The sequence below is a fragment of the Macaca mulatta genome, chromosome 15, assembly GCF_049350105.2.
Source record: "Macaca mulatta isolate MMU2019108-1 chromosome 15, T2T-MMU8v2.0, whole genome shotgun sequence".
NCBI lineage: Eukaryota > Metazoa > Chordata > Mammalia > Primates > Cercopithecidae > Macaca > Macaca mulatta.
Genome location: NC_133420.1, coordinates 11,027,078 through 11,051,287, shown reverse-complemented (window position 1 = coordinate 11,051,287; position 24,210 = coordinate 11,027,078). Strand labels below are relative to the sequence as shown.

The 24,210-nt window shown below is 50.1% G+C and overlaps 2 long non-coding RNA genes across 2 annotated transcripts in view; one reads left to right on the top strand and one right to left on the bottom strand.

Moving 5' to 3' along the window:
* LOC106996240 (uncharacterized) overlaps window positions 1-24,210 on the bottom strand; it is a 64,330-nt gene that overhangs the window by 28,582 nt on the left and 11,538 nt on the right. The window lies entirely within an intron of this gene.
* On the top strand, window positions 9,774-11,382 carry LOC144334832 (uncharacterized). The gene is made up of 2 exons (XR_013405075.1): window positions 9,774-10,486; window positions 11,074-11,382. It is a non-coding gene; the product is annotated as an uncharacterized LOC144334832 (long non-coding RNA).

The window sequence follows — 24,210 nt, the reverse complement described above, 5'->3', positions numbered from 1 at the left end:
ACCCCACCTCTGAAACATCCTCCGCCAGGGGCCTCCTTCAGCAGCAACAAAGCTGAGTATTCCTTGCACTTCCCTTCTTCTGAACAAGTAAACATCTTAAGCTTATTTTTCCATCTTCCCAGCTCATTGAAAAAAATATCTTATGCTTTCTATTTTCCTAACACACACACACAGAAGAGAAGTGCCGTGAGGGCAGGGGCTCTTGCTTTCCTGGATCTGAGCCTGGCCCTCAAACACTAGCCGAATTCATACTGACACGATATCCAGAAGCAGAAATGCAAATATCCCCACGACTTCAAATACCCTAAGGATCTAACAGGCCGAGTGGCCCATGTAACTATGGTTTGTACTAGGCCATTCCACTGGTGTCCAAATCCTTGTCCAAGTGAGCTCTTTAATTTTGGGACTTTTCAGACAGCTGTTTGTTGTTGTTGTTGTTCTGTTTTGTTTTTATTAAAGGGATCTATTACAGTTACAATCAAGAATATCCCAGGCCAAGTGTGGTGGCTCATGCCTGTAATCCCAGCACTTTGGGAGGCCAAGGTGAGCGAATCAAATGAGGTCAGGAGTTCAAGACCAGCCTGGCAAATATGTTGAAACCCCATCTCTACTAATACAAAAATGAACCAGCCATGGTGGCAGGCACTTATAATCCCAGCTACTCCGGAGGCTGAGGTAGGAGAATGGCGTGAACCAGGAGGTGAGGCTGCAGTGAACCAAGACCGCGCCACTGCATTCCAGCCTGGGCAACACAGCAAGACTATCTCAAAAAAATAAAAACACACCAATACGCCCAGTTAGTTCTTCACCAATGTCAGATACATCAGTTTAAAGAAAAATAATATGAATGCATGTTTTTAAATTTCAGTGTTGAATTTAACCATATCTTTTAAGAAGATATGAAGATAGAAGTTCCCCAAGGATCGGGGGAGAAAAAAGCAGTTAAGAAAATGTTAAAACCTCAGGAGAAAAACAAGGATGGGGTAAGACCTCAAGGCAAAACTTTTTCTTTGCACTTTGATTTCAAAAGAACAGAGATGACCAAAATATGAACTCTCCCATCTGCATTTTATATTCCTCTATGTCCTTTGAAAGGCTGGAGATGGGATCCCAGGTTCCAAAGTGCCTGGTCACGGCTCACATCAGGCGACATCTGTCACAGCCGTTTACTCCTCTGACTGTGCCTAGAGAGCTCTGTGGCCCAATTTACACAAAAAGGTCCTAATTTACACACGTTCATCACTTTGAGCAGAGTCTCAACAAATGAGACAAATATTGACACTCCACAGAAGCAAGTATTCTCTTCTGAAAAATTAAGTGTCAGGTTCCCATAAGCCAGGCAGCTTGGTTACAGAAAGCACTGGCTGACTTGCTGGTTTAATGTTAAATGCATTTAAAATGTTAAGTGATCTGGCCCCCCTCCCAGTGGGTGTGTACGTTGAGCTGGTTGCAGTAGTGATGCACAGACCACGTGCTTTTGCTTCAAGCAGAGCACCCCACACCCAGGAAGAGGCCAAAGGACGGCATCGAGGTCTAGGACAGTTCTAAGGAGAGCTGCAGTCTGAATGCCTCGTCTGCAAATAGTCTCTCATTTCAGAGGAAGTCACTGAACAGAGTTCATAACACATGAATTTTAAAAATTCCTATTTCTAATTTCATCCCATTAGAACTTTTGAAGAACAAATGTGCATCTGCTCCAAGTCAATGAGAGGACACTCAAGACAGTCCCTCACAGGTCCTCGGCCTCCGCCTCTCACCTAGAGAACGTCAGCTCAAGCCAATCACAGCACAGTGCGATTTTCTATAATATGCACGCCTGCATCTGACCTGAGATGTCAATGTCTGGAATGTGCCTGCCAGGCCCAGGAAGAACTGCAGCAGCTGTGGGGACATAAGCCGCTAAGGAATCCGATTTGGAGGGAACTCGAGGCAACTAAAACTAGTTCCACTGGTTTTTCTTAGCAAGGTTTGACCTGGCAAACTGTTATCACTGTTGCTAATTCATGGTAATTGGGATGGGGACTTAACAGTAAGTAATTAGAGCAATTCTAGAATTTGCTACTCAGTTACAATGGCACAGATTCCTGAGAATGGAAGAACTGTTGCCCAGGAATAGAGTTCAACAGGTCCTCCCCATGCCCCAGGAAACATGACATTTCCATGCATCCCTGCTTTGTTCCCCGGCCACCTGATCTCAGCCGTCTGATGGCATCACTCCCCAGAGCTGGAAACACCTGACCTCTTGTCACCCTCCCATCTGCCCTGCTTTCCTCCAGCACGGGATATTCAGGGATGCCCACATACAGGACCAGGAAACCAGGGTTATCCTAAACCAGTGCCTGCATTTCAAAGTCTTCCATGGCAGGACAATCACCAAAGGCCAATACTCCCAGAACCTTCCACCTCAAAACGGGAGCACATCTGGATTCAAGCTGACAACGCTGCATTCTTTTTGCCATGTACACATGGAGGCATGTCAGGTTCCACCGAAAGGTATCAGGTTTCACGCTGGTCAGGAGCCCAAGCCTAGTCACTCTGCATGATCTCAATTCACCATCCACAGAGAAGCCTACAGTTTTCCTCTGGTGCACAGTGTGGAGGGTGGATGCATTTCCCCTGAAGACTCGGAGACGGGCTCCTGGCCAAGGAGGCCAGTCACCCCAGCCCCTGCAAGACCCAGACATGACCCTCTGCTGTCTGCACACAGTACCCAAGTCTAGCAGTGCTGACTCTGTGGTGGGATAGCTCTGGGCCTGCAGAGGACCCGAGGCACAGGAACCGTGCAGCCTGGCTGTAGCCAAAGGCCTAAGGGATCCCCACGAGGCTCTCCAGCCAAGGTGCCCTCACCACAGGCAGAGCCATTCAAGAGAACTGACTGTTGAACCAGAAACGTCCCAATCTGCTGAGCCAACACAGAAAGACAACAGCCACCTACAGCTGCTGAGCCCCAAAACGTGGCCACTGGGCCTGAAGGGCTGAATCCGGAATTTAATCTGTGAAGTTCTTTTCAAATGTGTTTCGCTATGTTATCAAATCTTTATTCTAATTAAATTTAAAGGAGCCTCTGGCTATGGGCTCCCTTGTCGGGCATCACAGCTCCAGGGAGTAAGAATGGGAAGGAGTGGCCCAGAGCCTCTCTGCATTCTCCACCCTAATTCAACACGTCATCATAAGGAAGAGCACTCCAGCAGCAGAAGTGTGCACGGGAAGAACTGGGTTGGCCCTGATACAAGCATGACCCCCATGGCATCACAGCTGCCTCAGCCAACAGGCAAGACAATATGCCCACCTGGACAGGTCACCGGATGTGACGATGCACCCCAAGCCCTAGTCCCACAGCAGCCAGAGACCACCCGCTGCTCGTCCCGGGTGAAACAGGCAGAGCTGTCCGAGCCCTCAAAAGCAGAAAGAATTAAGGAGGCAATTCCCGCGATTCCCACGACACACACGACACTCCTCGCAGACAGACACAGGCTTCACTGTGAAAGTGCAGAGGACGGTGCAGTCCCTAGGCAGGCTGCTTCTTCCAGTGATCAGGGAAGAAACTAGATCCGTTTCCTTGTAGGAGAATCATCTGTACCGCGATTAGACAGAAGGTGGCTGATGTTATCAAATCATCAAGCACCGCACGGCTCTGTCTCCAAGGAGGGCCTGGAAACTTGCAGCCACCCGAGTAGGGACCGCAGTGTTAATGGAGACACGGGTGACTGAGGTCTGGCTTCCTCAGGGAAGTTAAATTTGAACTTTCATCACTGAGGAATCGGTCATTTACAGTCACTCACCCTCAAGGCAAAAGAGGGCTCAAGACACTGCACCAGACTTCAACACTCAGGGTTAGGGTCAAATTCACAGGTTTTACAAAACGTATTTACTAGGGATGCCAGAAGAGATGTAGTTTCACCCTCCTCCCCCCAGGGTTTGCTTAGCCCCTTCACCAGTGGATCTCACCAACGGATGACACATCCACGCCTCGTCCATGGCAGCACAGAAGACCACTCGGAAGACAGCCACTCCCACCAAGCTTCCTGGCTTTAGTGTTTAAAATCTCCATCGTTTAAAATCTGTATCTCATACGTGAGATTACACTCCTCTGAACAACAGACATTGCGACTGTCATTTCGCCCAAAAGGGCTTCAGGAAATGACACGTGGCACAGACGCCAGAGGTCGCCGGCCACCTTACTCTAGCCTAATTCTTTTGTGCCTCTATACGGCTTCACAGATACAGCCCAGTCACATTAATGACCATATGAGAAGCTCAGGGAATAGATGAACTCAGTGCTGAATTTTTCTGTTTATCGCCCTTTTGTTTTATCCAGAAGACAGCTGAGAAAGGCTGGGGCAGATCATCTCCTCGAGTGTAATGACTCCAGCCACTTCTCTGCACCCCAGGTCACCCCTCAGTCACACGCTTTTGAGAAACCAAAGCAATTCTGTTCCCTTCACTCTGGGTTCCAAGCACTAAATTCCTGTTTTATCAATTAGATTATCAAGCAGCCGTTTGTAATCTGGACTGCAATCTGATACAAAATTTAAAGCTAATTTAGGTTGCGGTAATGCTCCTATTTATGTTATAGACAAGGCATGAATGAAAACTTTATTCTGTTCATAGGACCAATTTGGTAAACAAATCAATTATTCAAGCAATGATTGTCTACAGTTAGATGCAAATTACTTTGCTCATAAAAGATATTCCAGTAGGAAGTTTTAAATCCATGGTCTGTATTTCCCGAGCGTGTCTCTGCACCTTCCCCGAGTGCACAGCAGGACTTCCCAGGGCATCCCATCAGCAGACCCACTGAAGAGAATAAGCCCACAGCCCCCAGCCCAGGAATCAAGTCTGAGCCCCAGCAGCCCCTCGTCCAGCCGGGGCTTCCTCACCAGCACAGCACCCAGACGTTTTCCAGGTTTAATGCCATGTGTGCGTGGAAAGTAGAGTGCTGGAAAGACCACAGCTGACATTCTACAAATGCAAATTCCCTCTTGGAACAGCCCAGCAACCCTCTGTACCTTCCCCAAAGTACCCATGCCAGGCAGGCGTAGACAGTCTAATGGGGTACCTAGGAATCAGCATTTAACACGATTCTGATGAATAAAAAAGTTGAGAGGCCAATCAGCGAGAGGCTGCCGTGGCCTCCACTCATTTGCATGCTCTGAAGAGACACAGACACAGGTAACAGGCCAGACAGGACAAGACAAGGATGGGGAAGTGGAGGGCAAATTCCATGGACCACCAACCACCCCGCCATCCCCACTGAGACTCCATGATTTAAGGAGAGGCAAAGCCAGGGAGAAAAGATGCCCGCATCACTCGAGGGACTGAGATTTCACCTAAAGTGCACAGCATATGGCTGAGGGCCAAGGTTGGGCAAGCCGAGAGCACAGAACGGGGTTCACAGGCCCAGAGGTGCCACCCACACCCCGTGCAGACCTCCCAAGCACAGCCTGTGTCTCCTGCCTGGTTTATTTCCTTCCCCCATTCTACTGTGTTGGTTTCTCAACCGCCCCCCACCACCACACACCCCTCTCTACAAGCTTGGTGAACTGAAAAGAGCAGGGGGGGTTAAGATCTGGGCTCTCGGGCCAACGTCCTGCCTGAGACATTAGTTCCAACCCACTCAGCTGTGATGTAAGCCCGAGATTTCTCAAATGTGAGAAAGGAAGGTGACTGAACCCACTTCCCAGGACGGCTGTGGAGACTGAGATCACATATAGCCACACCTCAGCGTCCAGCACACGTGGGATCCCGGCCATGTTGCCCTTCATGGGAATCCCTCTATGCCCCCTCTGCTACCACAGCCAACTCCCAGCAGTAGCTGTGGAGGGTGCATCCTCTATTCCCACTCCACTCACCTCCCATCGCTCCCCGCAGTGACCTGCCACACAGCGGCCAACAGCAAATCCGGCCCCATTGGATAATCAACCACACCCCCCACCCCCACTTTGGGGCGTCTTCCACTTGCAGTTCCGAAGCAGAGCGAGAAAACGCCCTCAAGGGCGCTCACCTGTTCCTTATTGCACGTAACTACCTGCCACGCAGGGCCACCAGCAAACCCGGCTCCACCATCCAGGTTCTGGTGGGTAACTGCCTCCCTCTCCCGCTTCCTCCTGGGGAGTCTGGGAGGCTCAGAAACTGCCCTCCAAGGGCACTCATCTGTTCCTTATTGCACTAATACCTCCTTTACAGAAATCCACTTTGACTTCCAGCACTGCAGGTGTGACCATTTAGGAATCTTATTTGTAAGCTTCAAGAGCTTGAGGTCACGTACACCTCACCAGCATCACAGAGACCCAGCAGTGTCCCACTGTATTTACGATTCCAAAATACTCCTTCAAAATGCTACTGGCATTTGATTTGCCCATAAAATGCTAAAAATCTTCAAGTGAAACCAGTATCTTCAACAGTTTGATTCAATCATAACATGCGAGTTATACATCTGCCAAGTTATAAAGCCTCATGCATTTATAACATCTTATGTATGGTCAAATGGTTCATTAACATAAATTACAAGAATCTCTAAGAAATCGGGTTTTTTCTGGCATTAGATGACCAAAGGAAAACTGGGTTCTGGCGGGCTTGCGGGACTGTAAAGACAGACATATATGCTGACACAACCAAGCTCCTTCCCACTGACGTGGACTCATCCCAGGCCCCTCGCCCGGACGCCTGCAGGCCCCTGGAGGAGCAAGCTGACCTGCCCACATTTCTCAAATGCACAGCTTTTGTTCACACTGCAGATGGAGCTCAAGGCACGAGCAGGCCACCACACAGAATACCACACAGCGTCCACGCCAGGTGACGGTGGTTTTCACTCCATCCCAATGCCCCATGTATGAGTTTACAGCCATGCTACTAAACGGATTTTTAGACTCTCAAGACATACTTTGTTTGCTTTTATGCAACAAAGTTAAAAGACTATCACTCAGATATAGGCTCTGAAACTGTGGCATAATCATTTGGGAACAGAGCTTCTGCCAGATCAGGATAAGCACTTGGGACAACACCCCGTGACCTCGGTCCACACAAAGCCATCCAGACCAGAGGCCTCCCGCACAGCTCTGTAATTTCTGTAAATGAGGTATTAGTGCAATAAGGAACAGATGAGTGCTCTTGGAGGGCAGTTTCTGAGCCTCCCAGCCACACCACCTCCAGAAACACTGTCCGTCGCCGAGGTGTGCCTGGCTTCTCCCTTTTTCCAAAACTTAACAAAACCTGAAGGGACAGGTCTGTGTAGAAAAACACAAACTACTTGCGATTTCTCTGCCCAGTTCAGGCTGTAGGAAGCTCGTTTCAGCCCTCACCGTGTTCTGACCTTGGTTCCCATAAGAAATAAAGTCAGAATTCTAGTCCCTGTCTCCTGGGCAGTGTGGCAGGCATACATACCTTCAGTTACATGAGGAAAGGCGTGGCGAGCCCCCTTCCTTCAGTAAAACTGCACAGTTCCCAGAACCCTGACGCCATCCCCCTCACGCCACTGTGAACACCTGGACACAGCACATTTCAATGCGTGCACCTTCGTGGGCTGGTTTTCTATTTCTCCACTAAATCACCCCAAATTTTGCGTCCTAAACACTGACTTATTTTCTCCCATTTCTGAAAGCTGGAGTCCAAAACAGTTCCCACCAGCTAACGTCGAGGTGTCGGCAGGGCTGGCTCTGGGGAAGCGACTGTCTCCTTGCCTCCCACAGCCTCTAGAGGCTTCCGCATCCCCTGGTCCATATGGCACCTACTGTTTTCAGGACCCACAGCGGCCCTGATGGCCTCGCAACAGCAAGACGCAGAAAGTCAGGAGCCCGGGCTCCAGTGCTAGGGCCAAGCCTCACCACCCTCCCAGCTCCTCACACACTCCCGTGCGAGCTAATATAGATTCCACTTTAACTAGTATCACCTGTGTAAGGGGTAAGTGCCCAGCTGTGAACTGGTTAACCTCGCTCACACAGACCCCGGGAATAAACTCACAGGCCATGGACCATTCCACAAGCAATGAGTGACCACCTGCTTGGGGACCTCCATGGCCCAGCAGAGCCCTCCTTTGCCTCCCCGTGCACTCAGGGTCTGCAGCGCCAGAGGGCCCTGGATAAAAAAGACAGCTCCCATGTCGGGAGGCACCCACCAGAGGTTGGGTTCCCGGTACTCTAAGTAGCCCAGGTGGACAGGCCACGCCCCGTGCAACTCCATCACAAGAATAACAGCTGCACGTGGCTAGTGCACAGGTGGCCACCCCTCGGCCCAGCTGGCCACGCCTAGCACATCACCGCCGTGACGTCCAATCAGACTCAGCTGCTGGCACAGTCCAGGTATCGGCCCCCAAGAACATTCTGGATCACAATTCACAGTACTGATTGCGATCAGGGCCACACGTGGCTGAATGTATTTACAGGAGGACGCCACAGCCGATCTGGCTGGACTGAGAACATTTCCCACTGTACATTCTTACAACACCATTTTATTTGCACTTTATTAAACTTTTATGGCTTTTTTCTGCCTATCTACTTTATGGGAGTGTTTCTTGTTCTTATGACTGCAGTGATACTTTAAGTTACAACTATTAATGTGTAAAATTAGTTTGGAAGTCGCCTTATCATTAAACATTTCACAAGCAAGCAGTCAGAGGCACCTAACCCGGAGGCCTCTTTTCTTCTCTGAGCCAAACCTACATTAGACTCAAAGAAAATGGCACACGGAGAGGGGCTGGATCTCTAGCGCCCATTCCTAGGGGGCCTCCTGGGGAGCAGATATGGAGGGAGAAGCCCTGGGCTATGGCACCGTCTTACTAAAGAAAAGTCCATTTGGATAAATGTAAGTGCCAGACTTAAGAGATTAAGCAAACCATGAAAAGAAACCACTAACCACAGCTTCTCCAAAACAGAACTAAACTCCCTTTAGTTTGAATTGGAAAAGCAGAAGTGATGATCAGGATACAAAAAAAATGACAAAGTATCTGAAACAGGAGAATAATCAAGGGTCTCTCTCTCTTCCTGTGTGAGTGGGAGCCTCGCATCTAAGCTGGATTTAGAAGGTTACTACTTTGGACTGAAAGTTATCCCCAACCCCAGTTTGTAAGCAAGTGGAGCAGAACTCTTCAATTATTTCAAGGTTTAGAGGTAAAGCTCTGCAACTCTCACAACCATTTTAATTGGTGTGAATTTTAAAGTGACTCAATCTGTTAGCTGGAGTATCTAACGGCTTAACCACGGGGTCATGTTGGAAAATTATTCCAATTGCTTTTGTTTTCTCTACTGAAGATGCATTTGAATGTTCTTGTAGTTTGCAGTTGGCTGGTTCTGATGTTCGGTCTGAGGAGGCCCAAGTAACCGGAGAGGAAGAATCTGAAACCTCAAGACACTCTAGTGCTGTCTGGGGAGATGGAGACCCCAACCCGAGAGCCACTGACGGACTCAGCACGGGCGCAGGGCCGCCAGAAGCATCGGGCCACGTATTTGCTGCTTACAAAACAACATAAGCACACACCCCCAGGTGTGTACACATGCCCTGTACACGCTAATGTCTGTCTATGCTAACACCAGCACACACCCCCAGGTGTGTACACTTCCTCTGTACACGCTCACGTCTGTCCATGCCAACAGCACACACCCCCGAGGTGTGCACACACACTCTGTACACATCTGTCCCTGCCAATGCCAGCACACATCCCCAGGTGTGCACACACGCTCTGTACACACTCACATCCCTCCCTGCCAATATGAGCACACACCCCCAGGGGTGCACACACACTCTGCACATACTCACGTCTGTCCCTGCAGCCTGAGTCAGTCACAGAGAGGCAGAGGAGGAGTAGGAAGGACGTAATGGGCACTGAGATTCTGGGCCGGTTCCCCTCTCTACCTCGGGAAAGACCCCTCATGTGATCCTGCTGTCACTCACCGTTCCGCCTCCATCCTCCATCCTCCCACCGGGATCAGGAGGACGCCCACTGCACAGAGCTGTGATGAGGATGAACAGAAGATTGCAAGAGCTCACGCCAAGGTGCTGAGCACAGGACCTATGGAGTGCTTCTTTCTGCTGTGGCTGACATCATCAAACAAGAGGCTGACACGGCTTCCGCAGAGAATGTCACTCGCTGAGAAACTGAAACGTGTGACCTAGGAGCCTGTGAAGGTCTAAGAACAAACCAACAAACCAAACGGTTTTGTTTGTTTTTCAAACACCATAGCCTGTTTTTTCGTTTTTCTCATGCTGTACTTTGAGTATCATTTAGTTTAATTTCAAAGTAAGTCCAATAAATACACAAAATCACAGGACTGAGCATGGAGCATTGTTTCACTTCATGTCCTCCAGCCTTTAGGGCACATTAAGGAAAGACATGATTCCAGGACTCCCATTAGAAACGCTGCCCTGAGGCACCTGCTGGGGCAGCCAAATTGCAGCTGTTGATGCTGCCCCCAAGCTGCTTGGATGAAGCACAAGATTCCAGAGGTCTCTTCTCTTCTGCCCTTCACCCAGGAGAGAAGGTGGAGGGAGAATGGTGAGAGAAAACAGGAAGAAGGAGGGGGGAAGGAGGGAGAGAGGAGGGGGGAGAGAGGGAGAGAGGAGGCAGGAGGGAGGGAGAGGAGAGGAGAGAGGGAAAGGAGAGGGGGGAGGGAGGGAGAGGAGAGGGGGGAGGGAGGGAGAGGAGAGGGGGGAGGGAGGGAGAGAGGAGGATGGAGGGAAGGAGCGAGGAGGGGGGAGGAAGGGAGAGAGGATGAGGGAGAGAAGGAGAGAGGAGGGTGGAGGGAGGGAGGAGGGGCATGTTCCATCCACCAAGGCAGCTGCACTGCAGAGAGAATGGAGGGTGTGTTGCCTCTCAGGACAGCAAGTTCACGCTGTTTATAATTGTTAGCATAAACAATGACCCGCTGAGGACAGGGCTGCAATTGGAGTTGACAACGTTTTATTTTCATAGTTGATATTGGGGACCTGGACCTAAAGCACCGTGCCTTGCCCTTTCGGCAGAGGGGCCAATGCCTCTCTATACTTGACTCTATTTTAACTAAATACCCGATATTGACTAGGAATTATGACGTGTAGGATACCCCTTACCACAGTAACGTCAAACTCACGTTCTAAACGCAGGCACCAGTGTGAACTCAGACTCCACGGCCAGCATCGTAACTGGAGACCACATGGGCAATGCTGTGAACTCAGACCCCACAGCCCACACCATAACTGGAGACCACACGGGCACCAGTGTGAACTCAGACCCAACAGCACCTACCTGGGCTGCTCCAGCCACCAGCAGAACCTGTTGTGCAGCTGAACTGGAAGCTGATTCTGGAAAGAACTGAGAAGCATGAGGACGAGATCCTTCTACCTCAACAGGGATCAATTTTTTAACGATTTCTTTCTTTTAGAAAACTGTTAATAAAATACTTTGTTCTAAAATGACCAGGATTTCAGCAGCCTCTACGTTCCTTCCTGTCAATCAAAGCTTAGGCACGTGGGTTACTTCACTGTTCATGACACCTTTTTCAAATAAACCCCGGGGCCGCCTGTGTACCCAAGAGCCTGGGCACTGAGCATTCAGAGAAAACGTCCAGGGCGAGAGTGTTCACGTCCCAGCGGTGCAGTAGAGCGCATGGGGGGAGTTTAAGCCACAAGTGGCCACACTTCCCCTGCCTCTGGCCAGTGCCCACTGCTCACACACACACTCCTTCCTCGACCCATCCTGAGCCACGGGGCCCACGCGTAACCAAGGTCACTGCAGCACCTCCAGGAACAAACTGGTTACAGGTGGACTGCTCTCTACGCAAGGTACGCTAGATTAAGAAAACTGACTAAAAAAAGTAGGAAGAAAAACTCACTCCACCCATTGAGGCAAGAGAAATGCACACAGCCTCTGAAATAACTGCAGAGGAGTTTTCCTAGGTTAGGTACGCGGTGGGGTGACCCTACCCCATAGCGGGGCAATAGCACATGGTGGGAACCAAGGAACATCTCCGAATAAATGTAGGAAAATGCACTCAACTCCCAAACAGAGAGAGAAACTGCTTTTTTCCTTAAAAGCTTCTTTCTTTTATTCTCAGAAAGACTCTCTTTGGTGTCTTGACTGCTGACGAGACAAGCCTGTCATCCCCAGAAAGCCGCCCTGGACAGTCTCCAAATCCTACAGCCCTCAGATCCACTTTGCCTACTGATGATCCCACATTACAAAACCTAATCATCAGAAAAAGCTTCCCAGTCCGCAGCTCACAAGTGACATTTTATTCAGGGAAATGCTAATAAAAACCTGGGCCTCTGCGTAAACGCTGTGTCCTAGGTACTGAGGCTCCACACAGATGGTACACAGGGAGACAGGCCTCACCCCTTCCTGGTGCCCCATGTCTCTCTTGACATTTTATTAGCTGAGTTTTGTGGCAGTTTGTTACTTTTAACCTGCCTGTCCAAGGCAGCTGCACTAAACTACTTGTTCAGGGCAGATCCACTCATAATGACCATCAGCTCAGAGTTGGAAGTAGCACTGGAGAATGAGGTGGTTTCAGGGCACTATGCTTCCCTGCCCTCTTTTCCAGGGATGCCAAGTAAGTTTCTGCCGTGGCTGATGATGTCAGTACTACACTAACATTAGTTCAATGGCAGGCCACCAATTAATACTTAATGAACAATCTCCTTAAAAGCAAAACCCCATCTCTGCCAAAAATACAAAAAATTAGCTGGGCATGGTGGTGAGCGCCTATAATCTCAGCTACTGGGGGACTGAGGCAGGAAAATTGTTTGAACCCAGGATGCAGAGATTGCAGTGAACTGAGATTGCACCATTGCACTCCAGCCTGGGCAACAAGAGTGAGACTCCATCAAAAAAAAAAAAAAAAAGAAAGAAAAGAAAAGAAAAGAAAGAAAGAGGAAAGAAAGAAAGAAAGAAAGAAAGAAAGAAAGAAAGAAAGAAAGAAAGAAGGAAGAAAAGAAAGAAAGAAAGGAAAGAAAGAAAGGAAAAGAAAAGAGAAGAGAAGAGAAAAGAAAAAAAGAAAAGAAAAGAAAAGAAAAGAAAAGAAAAGAAAGAAAGAAAGAAAGAAAGAAAGAAAGAAAGAAAGAAAGAAAGAAAGAAAGAAAGAAAGAAAGAAAGAAGGAAGGAAAGAAAGAAAGAAATGATTCTCACAACACTGTCAACATCTTCAGTTCTTCCCAAGGGTAGCATAAAATTATCACACACAACGTAAACTCAATCAGATTAACGTTCTTTCCTCACCAATCCATACCTAAATCCTTATTTCAAACTGGCCCCCAATTTTTCAGAATTTAAGAAGACTGAGAGGAATAACCACGAACAAGCAAGGTTTACGCAGACGTCAGTCTTCCCAACTCTCGCTCAGGAGCTCACCCCAAACTCCTCCTATGGAATCAGCCTGGATAACAGTCCCTGGTGGCCTCACAAGAACAGAGGCTCCCACGAACCCACGACAGACCCCACCATTCAGCCCCAGGCAGAGGAGGGAGGCGGATGGTCACGAAAGCCAGAAACGCAGGCAACTGTGACTTGTCTGACCTAATGTAGGCGATTGGGCTAAAAAACAAGGCACATCCACCAGTGAATGGGGTGCGCTCCCAGCTGGCTGCGCAGAGGCTGTGGATATGAAGGAACTCACTTCCCTGCACACTGAAGTCCATCAGCGTCTCCACATCGACCGCACCTGGGCTCTGCTCACCCCTCACAGACTAGGATGAGACTGGCCGCGTCTGGATAGAATGTCAAGGACGGATCGACAGACATCCTGGACAGACACTGTACAGAGACCAGGGGCTGGGCAGGGGGAAGCGGCATAGCCTTGGGGCCAGCAGGGGCAAGGCCGGGAAGCCTCGGTGAAGGCCTGCATCTCCTCATCCAACAGAAGCAGGAGCGGCCACGCAGTGTGGGCTGCTGCTGTCGTGAAGTGGCCAGTGGGACATAGCAGGAGGCCGTGCCCAGCCTTACCCCCAGCCCAGGAGGAGGGGCCCAGCTGCGGGCACTGCCCCGGGAGCTGGCATCCTGAGCCCCCAGGGAAGGCGGGAAATTGCCCCTGGGCACTGGGCGCTCAGGCTGGAGGTGGTGAGACCTCGAGGCCCTGCAGTCGGGGAGGTGAGGGCAGAGGTGGCCAAACTGAAGCTCAGTGAAGGGCTTTGTCAGGAAAGGCCCCCAGAGGCTGCCTCACCAGCCCGGGGAAGGTTACTTCCGGCCCAGAGGCTCAACAGGGCCCTCGGTGGTGACGCTTAACCTTGTCCTCTGACACAGGACCATCGAGACAGGGTCACTCAAACCTCTGCCAAGCTCTGCACCCAAATGAAGCTGTTACCACAGACGCTGAGGCAGGCAGTGCTCATCTCAAATCTGTACAAGTGGTTTCTTTAGCCAGTTCTCCAAATTCTTAATGACAAACCACACTAAACGTGTGTTTTCAGCATCACCTATGTTCATAGCTATGTATAAAACAACTATCACAAGGAAAACTAGGTGGTGAACCCAGGAAGAGGAAATCCCCACGACGAGTCAAGAAAACACCAACGGACCATTGGCTCTTCACGGCTGAACCCAAGAGCACTTGGCTGGGCTCACTTCCGTTCTAATTTCCAGATTTATTTTTACTTCCCCACATTTTCATTATGAAAATGTTCTAACATATTTAAAAAGTGGAAGAACAGTACAATGAGTGGTCAAGTTTTCTCCACGTGGAGCTCCAACAACTGCTAATGTGTCGTTAGATTTGCTTTCTCACTCTCTCTGTAGATCAGACAGAGAGACAGATTTGTTTCTCCTCTGGAGCCACTTGAAGGTGAGAGGCTCCTGCTGCCTCACCGAGTCCTCAGGCACACATTCCCTAGGAATAAGGGCCCCTCTGCAGCCGCACTGCCATCATCAGCAGACAAGAACGATTTCAGAGCATTGCTGTCCAGGTTATGTTCAGTAAGCACAATCGTCCCGAAAACGTCTTTTCTATCCGGGCCACACACTGCACCGAGTGATTTTCCTTCCCCGTCTTCGTCAGGGACAGCCTCGCACACTTTTATTTGTGATCTTCACTTTTCGAGAGTCCGGGGCCATTGTCCTGCAGAATATCCCCTACCCCAGAGGCATCTGTTTCTAGGGCCATCATGAAATTCCCTACTATGCACCTCCATTCCCTGTAAACAGGAAGTTTCAGTCTTGAGGCGTGATCACCTTCTGTCAAACGCTTCTCGGCAGCTTCCGGGTGAGGCTGCTGGTTCACGAGGGGCGTGAGCTCCTACTCCTGGTCACTGACGGCACGGCCGCGACCAGTATCACACCGCGAATCAGAAACGTCTGGAGGGGCCGCGGGCAGCCGAGACACCTGGAGGTGTGAACGGCACAGGCGTGGGGCAAGAACAGGGTCAAATGATAACGAAACATCTGATTCCAGACAGTGCCACCTGGGTAAGATGGTGACATCTCCTTAGCAAGTATCTGAAGCCAGAAAGTACGACAGAAAATTCACAACCTGCCTTCGTTCACCCAGGCTGCTCTAACAACATATCACAGGCTGGGCGGGGGCTGGCGAACGACACAAGTTCATTTCTCACAGCTCTCAGTCTCAGTCTCAGGCTGAGAAATCCCTAGCCAAGGCCTGACAGGTTTGCCTGGTGAAGGCTTCCTGGTTCATAGACGGCGCCTTCTCACTGGGTCCGCACACCGTGGAAGGAGCGAGGGAGCTCTCTGTAGTCCCTTTTTGAGGCACAAATCCCATTTATGAGACCCTCACAACTTCCTCACCGCCCAAAGCTCCCCCTCCTAGCACTATCTCCTCGCGGGTGAGGATTCCAACTTGTGAATTTTGGGGAGATACAAACATTACAAAAGCCCATCATTTAATTTTTTAAAGGCATTTTTGCTTCTACAAAGTCTCAAGATAAAATCAAAAGAAAGAGGTCTGAGTCAATCCACACAGTTCTCCCAAAAAGGCAAGTGATCAATTGCCACCACTTTTTATCAGAGACCCGCTGGGTGCCCCGGTCTGCACGACTGATTCTAAATCGCTGTCCTCTCCTCTGCCACTCAGAGGTCAGAGTCAGTCCAGAGTTTAACACCAAGGCAGAGCTGACTGAAAGACACCAGCTAATCCAGTAAGACAAGCCAAGACTCCTGCCCAAGGCCTAATCCTTTCCCCAGGGAAACATGGAAGGGCCAGACACCTGGCAGCCCTTCCTTCCTGCTCTAAAGCCCCAGAGACACAGCCCCGCCAGGTGTGTGCCTCGGACAATGCACGGTAATGTCAGTTGGGCACCGAGTCTGAGAACATGTTCTCAAGTAAAAATGAAAACAAGACTGCTGAGAAAAGTTCATGCTTAATCACCTCTGTGCTAAATTCTAAATGCAATGTTATTTCAGAGCTAGGTGGAAGTAATTCCTTAAAAATATATATGAACAGTGACTAGCAACCAGGGTGATAAGTACTCAATATGTGTTTGATGAATAAATGAATTTTTAAAATTTATGAAAAGAACACGCTCTATTTAGGAGAATTCTATTTAATTGGACGTCCTAACTATACAGTGGTTCCTTCGTGCTGACAGCAGAGTTTGCTTCAGTTAACTCAAAAAATGGTAAGTCACTCTAACAGGAAACCAAAAGCCTTTACAGAGAGTCCAATTATGGTGCCAATTCAACTGTGCATGGCAATTTCACCTTAATATTTAAATTCTCGAAGCACCATACTCAGAAAACAAGACATAACATACCTAAATGCATCGCCTGAAGCACCGTCATCTAGAATTTGACAAAGTTTGACTGTGAGTTTCAAGAAAAGGGCTGACGAGGCCAAGAAGTTCCTTCCCCTCTCCACTTACCTCCCATTTTGGTGACCCACTTCATGCAGAGAAATTCCTGTTTCAAGTTTGCAGGCATTGGAGCAATCCTGGTATCTATTTCCCCAAGACACCAACAGGCTGAAGTCTGCAGGGTGCACATATTGAAAATCACAGGAGCACCGGAGTGGCGGAAAGAGGTGCCCGTGAAGACGTCATCCTTTCCAAGACAGGCTCTGATTCTGCCTCCAGGCCCTTTTGCAAAACGCCATTGTTACAAATTCACAGCCACCAGGAGGAAACACACAAAAGACCCCACTGCCCTCCTGGCTTCCCAGGAGGCCTCAGAAGGACGAGACACGGAGGCTGCGTGCAATCCTGGACCCTCCTCCCTGCATTCAGTTTGACGCGTGTCACTTGTTTGACTGACGGAGGTCCCACAATGGGCACAAGGAGACCCGTCAGGTCAAGAGGGTGCTGCCCGGCTCATGGTCCACACATGGGGATCTGTCAGGTCAGGATGCCCGGCTCACGGTCCACACATGGGCACCCGTCAGGTCAGGAGGGTTCTGCGCAGCTCTCAGTATCAGCCACATATGCACATTCTCCACTGAAGCCACTGCATGAAACCACTGCATGAAGCCACGCTGGAAGCACTTTCTGGCAGGTTTAGGAAGCTCGTGTCCAAGGTCATTAAACACATGGCAAGCTCGCCTTGGAGGCATTTTACTTTGCTTATGACAATGAAGCATTCTCATTGCACTGAATAAAGCACGCTTTCTTGTTCAGTGCCTCGTTGAAATAGGCATTTTGTGCCTGTCTTACAGATTACATCAAGGCCCTAATACATTTAGACCCTTGTCTCAGGTACACACAAAGCAGCGGCATCTCTAGAACGTGTTTTGGACCACGGGAGGAAACCAAATCGCAGCATTATCCATTGATGTTGCTTAAAGTGTATTTCCAAATGTGTCTCCCGAGCCCGGCCATTGTTCACGGCTTCCGCTGACCACACGCCATCTGCTGGGCACTCTGTGCACTTTCTCCCACACCCGCCACGCCTGTGGTCCTGTGCCTGTCCCTCCACACGTCCCCACGTGGCTAAATCTCCCACACTCACCACACCTGTGGGCCTGTGCCTGTCCCTCCAGGCGTCCGCACCTACCACGCGGCTAACATACACCTCTCACAGGCGGCAAGTGCCTGAACATCCCCATGGCTGGAGGGGCTCCGGGTAGGTTCTACAGAACCCACAGACAGGCATGGCCACCCCGCCCACGGCCACCAGAGGCTTTGCTTTGTCTCTAGAGGTGCCTTCGATGAGGCGACATGGCAGGTGACCCAGTGTTAGGTAATTAAGACTCAGGAAATCACGGCGGTCCTACCTTTAGAACTCACCTCTCTCCCCAGCACTACATCACGAAGGGTGGGTCGCCAGAGCTGCGGAAGAGATGCCCAAGGCTCCTTCCTGCCCTGACAGGCTGGGACACTGCTCCCCTCTGTTGGTTTCTCACCGCACCTCAATAAACTGAGCTCACAGCAAGAGGCGGGCATGGGGTGAGTAGAAACACACAGCAGACCCCGGGTGGACAGGACGGAGGACAAGGGTGCTCGCGGAGACGAGGGTGTGCCCCAGGAAGAAGGTGCACGCGGGGTAGAGGGGGCACGCGGGGAAGAGGGTGCACACGCTCTGAGAACCTGGTGGCAGCAAGGCCGGTCAAGGCTGAACTCCAACAGAGGCAGCAGCAACGGTGTTGGGCAAGTCACAGAGAAAGCACCACCCAGAGGGGCTGCAAAAACCAACAGCAACCCCAACCCAACGTGCTCATCGAACTAGGCACACGCACACGCTGTGGACACGTGTGAATATGTTCCAATTAATGTGATGTTACGTAATAATCAACAATGTTAATCCCACGACTTCATTACATGGCATCTGGCACATTGAGACTTTTTATTCTGTCTCTCTTCCTATACAAAGAAGTGAAAATAGGTCCAAGATCATTCACAACAAATTATTGCTAATTGCGAAAAAAAAAAAAAAAATTCTACCCTCACCTTGGAGGCTCTCAAGGCAACAGCTCGTTCTTTGAGGTCATGGTTTGGACACTCTCCGGACCACTAGGTGGATCTGAAACTGCAAGGAATCCCCTAATGGGCAGTTTTGGGGCCAGTACTGACGCCAGCCATACATCCAGGCAGGTTTTGGCAGGTTGCTCCGTGACCTCGGCTGGTTCACTAACCTTTTCTTGCACTCAGAACCCGCCAGGAACGAGGGCACCGGCCCGCACGTCTCTGCTCCCAAGGCTACAACCCCTATGTTCTGCTGCACTCTGGGTTCCATGCCTTAGATCCCAGGCACCTTAAAGTTGACGTTTCCCCACCAGCCTTCATGAAGATGATACTCAGATAACGTCCTTCCTTTCCCATCTGGTTAGTACCCAGGGAGAAAGGAACCCGTGTCTCAGTTTGATTTTCTGCCAGTCCATCAAAAAACAGCTGGCCAGCAGCACTGGTGCACAGCACTGCCAGGTTACCCGTGACGAAAACAAAACAAAACGAGATATACTCAAGTCAGCTGTGGCAAGTGCTTCCACATCCCTGCTTCAACAAGGAAAGACAGGAGGCCAGGAGTGTGGCTCACACCTCTTGTCCTTCCTTGTTGGGTCAGGGGTACAGAAGCATTTTGGGAGACTGAGGCAGGACAAATGCTTGAATTTGAGACCAGCCTGGGCAAAATAGCAAGACCCCAACTCTACAAAAAAAAAAAAAAATCCAAAAATCAGCCAGGTGTGGTATCGTGCCTATAGTCCCAGATACTCAGGGGGCTGAGGTGAGAGGATCACCTGAGTCCAGGAGGCGGAGGTTGCAGGAAGCCAAGATTACACCACTGCACTCCAGCCTGGGCATCAGGGTGAGACCGTGTATCAAAAAAAAAAAGATAAGAAATACAGGAGACCACTAATAATTAAAAATAGTGCGTGCTAATTAGAAATCTTTTCCAGGTATGGTGAAGGAAATCACTTTTCTTCCTACACCCATTCTAAGGAAACGTTTCTATTTTTCTGCTATACAATTTGGTAACCTGCCATTTCAGATCCTGGTCTCTGTAAGCAGGACTTGCTGGAGTGCTAGCAAAGCAGCGCTCTGAAACCTCAGCATCCTCAGGCCCACCTGGAGGGCAGGTGAAGGATTCTGGGCCTCCACCTCCAAAAGTCACACTGGGGTGGGGCAGATCTGGGGTGAGGCAGGGATTGTACTTCTAATGTATTCCAGTCTAGGGCCACACCACCCTAAACACACCCATCTCATCTAATGCATAGCAGAGGGAGAAGTCACGTGGGGCAGGTCACAGAGTAAGTGTCCAGGCACCAGGTCACCAGTTGTCTATTTAAATGCAAACCCATCAAACAGCTTAAGTCAAACAGGTTCACCCTCCTAACACATTGGTCAACACAGCTAGTGATAAATATCACTGCTGTTAGACCTTCTGCTCACTGATGACCAGAGCAATGGCCTGAAGCATCAAAGCTGAAGGGTGTGTGCCACGGTCAGGGCTCTGCACACCCCCATCCCAGGCCATCTCACACGGGTGCCTTCACCGGCACCGGGGTCTCACACACCAGCTCCATGCTCACACTTACTGGGACGCAACCACCCTTTCAGCCCTTCATGCGTCTGTACCCTATAGCAGTGTTCAAGGGAGGCTAATTGAAGTAAGAAATGTAATACGGACATCTGTGAACTCTTCCTCCATATCCACTGAGTGGCCGTCCAGAAACAGAAATATTAAAAAGAAAAAGAAGATTTAAGAGTCAAACACAGGGCCGGGTGCAGTGGCCCATGCCTGTAATCTCAGCACTTTGGGAGGCCAAGGCGGGCGGATCACATGGGGTCAACAGTTTAAGACCAGCCGATCAACATGGCAAAATCCTGTTTCTACTAAAAATACAAAAATCAGCCAGGCATGGTGGCACATGCCTGTAATCCCAGCTACTAGGGGGGCCGAGGCAAGAGAATTGCTCGAACTGAAAGGCAGAGGTTGCAGTGAGTGGAGGTTGCAGTGAGCCTAGATCATGACACTGCACTTCAATCTGGACGACAGAGCAAGACTCCGTCTCAAAAAAACAAAAACAGGCTAGGCACGGTGGCTCACGCCTGCAATCCCAGCACTTCAGGAGGCCAAGGCGGGTGGATCACAGTGTCAGGAGATCGAGACCATCCTGGTTAACACTGTGAAACCCCGTCTCTACTTAAAATACAAAAAATTTAGCAGGGCGTGGTGCGGGCACCTGTAGTCCCACCTACTCGGGAGGCTGAGGCAGGAGAATGGCGTGAACCCAGGAGGCGGAGCTTTCAGTGAGCCTGGATCGCGCCACTGCACTCCAGCCTGGGTAACAGAGAGAGACTCCATCTCTAAAAAAATAACAACAACAACCACAACAAAAACACAGAAACTCGTGGAACAAGCCCTTGCCCCACTCCATGTCAGCTGTGCTGTGCCACCCAGGAGCATGCCAAGCTCAAAGAGTCATCCACCTGCCTTGCGTAAACGATGTCACTACTCGAATCACAGAGACTGAGATTCCCTAGCCCTCGCCATGTGCATGTCACTCACAAGCAGGCATGAGGACCCCCGCAATTCACAGGGAATCCCTCTGGCCATCCGATGACCATCCATTCATAAATAAAAAGCATTAATTCCTGCTGGGTTGCAGAGGTGTACACATCAATACTTGCTACTGTTCACAAATGTTCCACTTGAGGATGGAGTGACGTTACGGAATTGCCTATTAAAAATAATGTTTCTTCCTTTCCTGAGTGACTGTGAAATGAGCCATTGTGACAAAGTGGGCAAGAACAAAGGGAAACTGAATCCGTGTCCACATTTGATGGTGGCGAGAACAAAAGGAAATTGGGTCCACATCCACATTTGATGATGGGAGAGAACAGGGGGAAACTGGGTCCACATGCACATTTGTTGGTGGGCAAGAACAGAGGGAAACTGAGTCCAAGTCCACATTTGATGGTGGGTGAGAACTGGGGGAAACTGGATCCACGTCCACATTTGATGGTGGGAGAAAACAGGGGGAAACTGGGTCCACGTCCACATTTGATGATTAGCGAGAACAGGGGGAAGCTGGGTCCACGTCCACATTTGGTGGTGGGAGAGAACAGGGGGAAACTGGGTCCACATCCACATTTGATGGTTGGCGAGAACAGGGGGAAGCTAGGTCCATGTCCACATTTGATGGTTGGCGAGAACAGGGGGAAGCTAGGTCCATGTCCACATTTGATGGTTGGTGAGAACAGGGGGAAGCTGGGTCCAAGTCCACATTTGATGGTGGGAGAGAACAGGGGGAAACTGGGTCCACGTCCACATTTGATGGTGGCTTTTAATGCACTGTAGCCTGTGTCCCCTTGACCTTCACGAATTTTCAGGTAGTAAAAAAGCAATTTTTCTTATTGGAAAGGAGAAAACTAAGTGGCTGCAAAATAATATAATTTCCTTAAAGTAAAACAACAGAGAACCAACTTTGCCTTTTTCCACATTACCCAGTAATTCTAAGACTCAGGGTTTTGTCATGTTACAGCAAATGCTGTTCATTAGGGGGAAATCAGAAGTCAGAACAGTGTGTGCTATTCAAATTCTCAATGAATAATGAACTCAAATGGGTTCAGAGTGCTATAAAATGAAATTAATTTATTTTTAGTTTAACCCCAAATCCTCAATCCCTTGCCAAATGATCCTCTATATATCCTACATAAAGGACAGGGTCTTTCTGGCAGAAAACCATTGAAGTTTTTATTTGCAGTAAGAGAAGCATGCCTTCTTATTATGAAACAGGTGCATGGCCCCCTTGCGGGGGGGGTCACCTATCACCCGCATCCCCGTGTGTCACGGTGTTGCCACACACCATTAACGCATCAAAACGGAAAAGGAAATGTAAGCAGTGTTTGCTGTCCAAAGTTCACGTCAACAATTTCTTATTATGAAGGCACTTCTGAACCTTTCCTCCTGCATCTGGGAGCTGCCAGCAACCCAGTTCCAGGAGAGAAAATAGCTCGACACCTCCTGCAGCCCGTGGAGTCCTCTTGTTGGGACAAGGTCCCCCCAGGAGAGAGGAGCCCCCAGCAGGGTCAACACTGGAGGTCCTGGGGGTGGGTGGTGCTGGGCAGGCCACACAGGGAGGGCTGTTCCCTGTTCCCTTCCCCTCAGGAGACAGCTGGCCTGAGGTGACACAGCACCAGATGGGATTTCAGGGTCAGGGACCACGGAGCCCGGGGCTGTGGACCACACCAGCCCACGGCCACTGCATGCCCCAGACCAACACGAGAAGAGCGCAGACCAACAACATCTTCGTCTACGGTAGGTGCCACGGTTCTCGTTCCTAAGAGAGTCCATGGCCACTTCTACCAGTTGCCCTCCACCCTTCCCCTGCCCCAGCTGGTCCCACTGTGACAGCCGTGTCTCTGAGAATGGGGTGTAGAGCCAGGGGGAAAACACAAAATAAACCACCTGCTACTAGAAACGGCCTCGCTGTCCTCAGGGAGCCGGTCCCGGGGCCAGCCTCGCTGGACTCAGGGAGTCGGTTCCAGGACCCCATGTACACCAAATCCAGGCACATTCAAGCCCCACAGGTGGACCTGCCGAACCTGCGTGTACAAAGAGTCGGCCCTCCGACACGCGTTTCACATGGCAGGAACGCTGTATTTTCTGCGTGTACAAAGAATCAGCCCTCCGACATGAGTTTCACGTGGCAGAACACTGTATTTTCTCCCAGAGTTTGGCTGAAAAAATCCACATATAAGTTGACCCACAAAGCTCAAGTTTGTGTTGTACAAGAGTCAACTGTATGCAATTGACACTGATTCCTACCAACAATATCCAAATCTTAGCATGACGAGCACCATAAACGGAATGAGCAAAATTTAAAAACTAAAGCAGAGTTTTTTCCTGCGAGTTGGCGCACTGCGTATCCCCTGTGGGAAAGATCACGCTGGCTGCTGACCAAACTCTACCGGCCTCTTCCTCCGTCCTGAGGGCATCTTCCTCCATCCTGACAGCAGCCTGGGCTCACCTCAGTCCCAGGGCGGGGAAGGGGGACGCACTGTGCACCCTCCCAGCTCTCCTCCGCCCCTTCCCTCAGGCTGGCCCAAGAGCAGCCTGGACAATCACGTGCTGGGGACACCGAGCTGCCCCTCCTCCGCCCACAGCCTCACGCCACCTGTCTCATCTGTTACTGAGAAACAGAGCTACAGCTGGAGGCGGGAGGCGGGACATGCTGGCATCTACCCATGGCCAGGCCGAGCTGCTCGGATCACTCAAGCTTCACTTTCATCACTTGCTCTACCAAATAAACTAGAATAAAATACCCCACGTCCTCCTTTCCACACGCTCCCAAGCCTCCCATCCCACTTCCCAGCGCTGACCACATAAGAACACTTTGCTTGTCTTTCCAGGTATTTTCTATCCTCCTC